Consider the following 7,810-nt stretch of genomic DNA (forward strand, 5'->3'; position numbering starts at 1 on the left):
TGGACAACAGCGGTGAAGGGGCCTCTCACTGTGTGTGGAACAGAAGACCCACTGACTGAGTTAAAATCTGTCAGATTGAATTAATGGGTCGGACCCATCTGTGCGTGCACCAGAACCCGCAAAATCACAGCAGGGGGACAAAATGCGTCCCATATCTTTTGTTGTAGACGTCAAAGGCCATACGTCCAGTCAAACTCTACGGTATTTTGGTGCAGATTCATTCAATTCAGTCACTTGGTGGAAGCTCATCAAATGAGACAGATGTCAACATGGACAGGTTGTGTGACTTGCCCTCATCCTAAAAAAAACAATGTTTAGTGCGGTGAATTATTTTTTTTCAGAGAGAATGAAACCATCGAAATTCAAGAGAAATTTACGAACAAAACTTCCGATGACTATGTCATGTTAATTATTTAGATTGTTGGGCCTATGAAGTTCATGGCAATAGTACGATTTAAATAAATGGTTTAAAAAATATTTATTTAAACACAGCTGCTTTGCCATTGACCAACCATTGCCTTTGCTGCGTTTACGCCTCTCATCCACACTAAAACAGGGTTTTCCTCCATTCCGAAAATGCTCTGTTGTGCCGCATAAAAATGTTGACGTTTGGTGATGTTTTATAAGATCATCCGTTTTCAGAAACCCCCGTTTTCGGTTTCCTAAGTTTCCATTTTACAAAGTATGTGGTTATGGAGAAGGTCTCCGTTTTCAGTGGAGGAAAAAAAATACCGGTCTAGTGTGAGTGAGAGGCGTAAACGCAGCAAAGTCAATGCATTTTCAAACAAAATGGATTAGTGTAATACATTTTAGATTAAAAGTGCAGACAATATGTTTTTGTTTGAGAACTTTGTTTTCCGCTTCCTAACATAAGTGTTTTCTAAAGTATGCGGTATTAGAGAGCATTCTCAAAAGAGAAAAACAGCGTTCTAGTGTGGATGAGAGATGTAAATGTAGCGAAATTAATATGCATTTTCAAACAAAAATGTATTTGTTGGGACGTGGCCTTATCCTAAATTTATAAGATTTGTTATATACTGTACATTAAAATGCAGAATCCTTAAAAACAAACCACCAGAAATATTTTTGAATGCAATGTTTTATTTTTCAGACATTTTTGTTTACTTTTGTACAATAAACAATTTGGGACTATGTTGGGCCGCCCCTTAAAATCTGGATCCTGAAGCAAAACCAGCTGAGGATGTTTCAAGGCCTCAGGCAAAGGGGTCCATTGCTAAGGGGTCAGAGGTCAGGGGTCATTTTCTCCAGGGAGAAACAACTGTTCCTACCACATATTTGAAATTTCAAACATCAAGCATGGTGGACATCCTGCAGTGCCAGAGGCCTTGAGAATGTGCTCTCTTCTTTGCGAAAAATCTTCTGCCGCCACAGTTGGTCAGGGCGGTAAAAATAGACCCTTACGTAAAACAAGCCAGTTGAGGGAATGAAAGGCTGGCAGCATGAGGTAGAACACGCTTCTGGTTTGGAAGTTGTTTGTTTAGAGGATGATTTCAGAGCGACGCAGTAGGATCCCAGTTAACTTCAGTTTTCACAAGTTGTCTCGACTTTTCTCCGATTTGCAAACAGTGTTGAGGAAGCTACTTTGAAACTATTTCTTCCCAAGCTACAAGCTACTCATAACTTAAAGTAGTTTAACTACTCTTTAAGAAAGTAGTAATGTAGTTAACAACAAAAAGTAGCTAATATATACAGTATATAATCAGATGATATCATTTAATTCGTTTTGATTGCAAAATTCAATTATATCACCTGATAGTTATATATTTCATTAGCCAATAAACGTGCTACAGAAAGTGTAGTTTAATCGTGCTATTTATAGTAAAAACCGTAGTAATCACAAAATTAACCATGGTTACTGGAGGCATGGTTTCTACAATATTACTATAAGAGATCCTTGGAAACTTAATGGATACTATAATATTAATTGTATCAAAACAATGGTTTTGCCAAAAAAAAAAAAAAAAAAAAAAAAGAAACATGGTTACTACAGTCATAGTTACAACTATATTATTATAGTAAAACCATGGTTAATTTGAAGGTTAAACAAATAGGGTGAAAACATTAAAAAGTAACATTAATATACATTAATAAACTAGACAAGGGTCCCACATGTCCTGGAAAACCTGATAATTTGCAGTGTAGTTTTCAATGGAAAAGTGAGAGAAATTAGAAAAATACCTAAATGTCCTGGAAAATAATTATTTGTCCTGGAAAAAATGTAAATATAATAAAACTGTTTGACTGTGTGGCTAACATGGTTTTTTGTTACATGTACAAAAACATGGTAATGATCAGGACTTGGGATAGGTGTCAAATATACAAAGTCGTATAGTTTTGATGCACAGATATTAAATTTTTTGGCTGATACCGATTTTAACAAAAATCATGCTGATGTCATCAAATAACTTTTTTACTTTGGAATTATGCTTTGTAAATGTACAAAGAGGTACAAAAGCTTTTTTCACTGTTTTAACAATAAACAACGTCCATTGAACATGGATTGGAGCTGTTGAACACATGACAGGTCAAACTGTTGAACCCATGACTTTCTATTTTAGAGTTCAATGTAACATCTACTACACTACACAGCCACAGAGTTGCCAGTCAACAAAGGGGACATACCAAGCTTAGAGGGATCACAGCCAAGCATAGCTGTTACCAATATCAACTTTATATTCATGGGGAAAATTACAATTTGCTTGGGGAAAAGCCCAGCAACCATTCATTAAACAGAATTAAAAAATCTCAGATATGGCAAGCATTACACCATAGTAAGCACAACACATTGCATGAATTTGACATACAAAGCAACCCCACACTACTTCACAAGTCACCAAAAAAGTGACAGAAACAGAAAAGTTTCACAGGTGTTAAAGTGACACACCAAGCTGAGAGTCAGCAGGTTTTGAATAAAACATGTATTTAAAATGGTAGTGTGCTGATATGGCTGATATCAAACACAACAGAAAAAACAAACTGGTCATTATATATTTTGCAATTACTCAAAGTATTTCCAGTTGCCCCAAGCTGGTCTCAAACCAACAACCTTTCAATCTCCACAGCACACTGGCATGGTGCATTGACCTCTGGGCCTCATTGCCACAGGTTTTATAGTTGCTGAAGAGACATACCAAGCTGAGAGTCAGCAAGTTTTGAATAAAAAAGTATTCAGAATGGTAGAGAGCTGATATGGCTGATATCAAACACAGCAGAAAGAAAGAACAGACTAGTCATGATGCATTTAAATGATTAGCATGCTAGCTGATTAGCATGTTAAATTAATGTTGTTTATGGATAGCATTATGATAAAATAGCCTTACAAATGTGTTGGTTCGCATGCTAAATGATTAGCATGCTAAGTTTATGTTACCCTGTGGAAAGCATTGTGATCACATAGCCTTATAAGACAGAAAACCCAACAGTTAGCATGCTTACCAATTGGCATGCTAAGCTATCATAGCATGTAGCATGATAACCATGCTAAACAGACCATGTTCTTTTGAACTACATGTGATACTCTCTCCAATCCTCTCAATCCTTTCAAAACATATCACTCTCATATATATCAGAAGAACAACACTAAGATAAAAAAGAAGTATACCTGCAAACAGAAATGATCTGTGATAAGCCCTGTAACTATTCAGTAAACTATACAAAGATCTCCAGTAAAATATAACATCAGCTCTAACACTGGTCCACCTGGGAATCGAACCCCTGACCTTTTGAAATATAAATCAGTGCTTTAACACAACAGAGTCACTCAGTTGACATGGCTATTGCATGGCAAAGACTTTCTGAGATTAGAGTCAGCAGTTAAGTGTAGGTTACCTTTTGAACTATAGGTGGCGCTGTCTTCAAACTGCTTAAGTATCATCAGGCAATGATGTCAATGAGACATACCAATTTTCTTTGAAATCCAACAATGTATTTAAAAGATATATACATTTTTAATACATTTCAATATGGTGGAGATAAATTTCAATTTGGTGGAGAGACAGTATAGTTGATATGGGAAAAATTGCTGAAATCTTCATGATCCACAGAATCCATAGACACCAACCTCATGATTTTAGGACATATGGTTCAAAAGTTACAGGCAAAAATAGCAATTTTTCACATCTTTTGACCCATAGGTGGTGCTGTGGCAAAACTCTGCATGTGTCCTCAGACCATGGTCCTCATGAAGCATACCAAGTTTCGTTTCGATAGGACAAAGTGTTCCAGAGATACAGCCTCAAATCCATTTTCACAGCCTCCTCGTTAACTATGATTTTGCGTAACTTTTCAAAAAAGGCAAAATAAAAAAAAATATTTATTCAATCTGTGCAGCTCAGTCTGGAAATTATTTCGAGACCTTGCTTGGCAGAATTGGGTAATGTTTGAAGGAGTAGTAGTGAAAAAATGATGAATGCCATATTCCAAGATGGCGGCAACTGTCATGGGCAGTTTTAATATAAGGTGTCCATTTAGAGTAAAAAGTGTGTCTCTATGCCAAATGGTTCAAAAGATGCACACAAAAGAAAAGGGAATATTTGACATGGTGGTGGAGCTATAGAGTATATCCTAGAGACCCCAAATTTGGTATGGTGGCTGTTCATGACCATCCCTATCAATGTGCCAAATTGTATCATTTTCCTATGTACGGTTCTATGGGCTTCCATATACTCCCATTGGGGAGGAAGAATAATAATAATAAATAAAGCTGCAAGCAGACATTACGGGGCCAAGCACCAATATGACAACCACTGCACAACTCATATGACACACACACCAAAGTAACACCAACTCACTAGGATTGAACCCAGAACCTTCTGTTTGCCATTTCATGGTTTTATTCACTGGTCCACTCAGCCACTGGGTTAACAAATAACAAAAGGAACATACTATACTAAGCATGAACATTGCCCATGATCAACTTTGTATTCATGTAACTTCAACAGAGATCAGATTCAGAATTTGATTGTGGAAAAGCCCAGCAACCATTCAGTAAGCACAACACAAAAATCAACAGAACTAAATAAGTTCTTACATCATGGCTTGCAAAGGTAAGGTTTCAAACCCAAGACTTTTTGTACTATAAACCAATACTTCAACACACTGAGCCACTCGGATTGCCATGCCCAATGAGTGGCAAAGAAACTTCCTGAGGTTAGAGGTCGGAGCTATCTCATAATTTGACATACTTGGGATGATAAAGAATGTTTGAATGCACAAATAATCAAATTTAAATTGCTATATGTCCTAGTGTGATTATTAAACTGCAAAAGGCTGCAAATTAATTAAATAAATATGTAATCTGCATGTGCTGTAATGAATTCAGAAAAATAAAACCATTCAATAACATACATCATGACCTCTCGTGTGTATTTGCCTAAATATTACACCTGTTGGGCACATAAAATATCCTGGAAAATTGTGCCTTGGAAAAGTTTGAACCCTGCTAGAAAGCACCCATATAAATGAATCCAAACAAAAATCGATTCACTTCAATGATTCGGTTGTCCCAGTGCTACATGAGAGAGAGAAAACAGTTAGGTTAGTGTGTTTGTTTATTCTCTCAAATGTAGCGTTTTGTGACACGTTTTGTGATGCTCCAGTGCTACTCGTAGGAAAATGTAACTTGTTACTGGAAAAGCTACACTATAATGAAAATAGCTGAGCTGCTGTCACACTACTGAAAAATTTAGTTAAGTTAGCATCGTTACTTCTAGTTAACTACTCCCCATCAATGTTTTCCAAGATACCAAAATCTGCAATCAAAAGTCAATACGAACTCAAACATTTCTCATCAAATTCTCACAAGCCCAAAGGATCTATGTCAACAATTGACTCATTTGTGTCTATTTTTACTTCTAATAAATTTGAGGCAAAACATTCAAGATTGTTGATACTCGAAACAGAGAATTACAAGTCTCATAAGCAATGAAAGCAACAAAGTTTTCCTGAGAATCTAAGAATCTACAGAACAGATCTAAGAACGATGCAGGTAGATACTTTCGGAATGGGGTAAAAAGTCACCAAAAGCTTCTATTTCATATGCTTGCTAGAATCGCTACCCACTATCTCGCAATGGTATCAAGTTGTTGACAGCAAGCTGGAACTTCTATGCAAATATATAATCAAATACTCCAAAACCACATATTACAGCACAGTCAGTATTGGGTAAAATGCTACAAGAGCGTCCATAAGTCAAAATGTCACACATCTTTGGCTTGGCAGCTCATGATTTGGTTTCTTCAGCTACATGAATGATTGGTAAACAATTGTTGCTTGGGTGAAGTTGCTGAAAGTTTGATTAACAAATTGTAATTAATGGGTTTTTTGGGGAACAGCAATCATTCAAAATTGAATCATTCAAAGGGAACAGCACATACAGCGAATATTAAGATGGGAATGGAAAATTCCCAAAAGAACAAAAGTAAAGCTGAAAAAAGGCAACGTATATCAAACAGTGACAGATTCGTGTAGATGCATGAGGAACGGAGTTCCTCTCGCACTGAATGTTAGAAGTTGCATCCATTCTTATATAACCAATTATCTTGACAGTTACTGTATATACAGCTGAGATTCTGTATTGAATCAAAACAAAAATCTATATACTTTGCACACATAACGAATGAGCTTTGACTAACGCCTGTCAGATAGTTTGATGACATCACATTCAACAACATTTGTCATAAATATAGATGTCGTACGTGTATTAAAAAGTGTCATTGGTGATGGTACAAATGTGCAAATCTGAATTAAGGTTTCAAAATTTGGTGAGAAGATGCATGCTTCCATTATTGAAGAACCGTCAGAGATAAAACAGCTTTTAAAGGCATTTTTAGTAGATTTTAAGAAACTAAATGTGACAAGAATGACATATTAAGGCAAGAAATGTAAGATGTATTTAAGAAATCACCAACTGAAGCAGTGCAATAAGATTAAACGGAAAGCAAATGGACTAGTTTAAGACTCCTAATTCTCAGGTGTTTCTCCACAAAACAGTAAAACTTACATGTCTCATCTTGAGTTTTAGAAGAGATCTTAACAATGTCAATGCCAAACTCAACCTGAGTTCAGATTTGCCAGGATACCAAAGTCTGAAATCAAAAGTTGAATATCTGTGCTGGAGTTCTAATTTAGATTTCATTATATCTCAATTGTTTCTCTAGAAACTAATGAGATTCGAGAGGAAATGGACTTGTTTAAATCTCCTATTTCTCAAATGTTTCCCCAGTAATCTCACGCGTCTCCTCTAGAGTTTCCGAATTTTCCTCAAAATATACTCAAGATTTGCCAAAATACCAAGTCTGTAGTAAAAAGTTAAAGATCTCAATATGAACTCAAGACATTTCTCATCAAAAACCAAATGGTCTAAATTATGCTATCCACATTCATTTTATAGCTCTATACTTTTACAGTCAAAACATCCATTGACATCATGAATTATCTCAGTTAGATGTAATCTAATCTTGAAACTGGTTTTGATAAGAATCTGCACCAATGTGAAAACCAAAACTAGCCTTTGCAACTGCATATTAAATGAACAAGTTGCATTTACCTTGACATGCACACACATCAAGTATACACATGTACTGAATGCATGAACTTTTCTCCAAGCTACAAGGTAAACATTGTGAAAAAAGCAGAACAGTTGTGACAAAGCTCACCTGTCAATGAGATGTTGTGGTGTTGTCGACAGCTCCAGTGAAGTGGCTTGTAAATTATCAGGTTTTGCTCTATAATGTGGAGAGTTTCTGGTTTAGTAGAACCAGTCAGTCTGCCCTGGACGATCCAAGTCCAA

General features: G+C 36.2%; 1 protein-coding gene across 1 annotated transcript in view; it reads right to left on the bottom strand.

The window, feature by feature from the left end:
- LOC127436061 (sodium- and chloride-dependent GABA transporter 2-like) overlaps positions 1-7,810 on the bottom strand; it is a 34,175-nt gene extending 26,365 nt beyond the window's left edge. Inside the window, exon 1 of the mRNA XM_051689984.1 lies at positions 7,677-7,810. The gene's annotated coding sequence lies outside the window, so the exon portion shown is untranslated. The remainder of the gene's footprint in view (positions 1-7,676) is intronic.

The sequence above is a fragment of the Myxocyprinus asiaticus genome, chromosome 46, assembly GCF_019703515.2.
Source record: "Myxocyprinus asiaticus isolate MX2 ecotype Aquarium Trade chromosome 46, UBuf_Myxa_2, whole genome shotgun sequence".
Lineage (NCBI taxonomy): Eukaryota > Metazoa > Chordata > Actinopteri > Cypriniformes > Catostomidae > Myxocyprinus > Myxocyprinus asiaticus.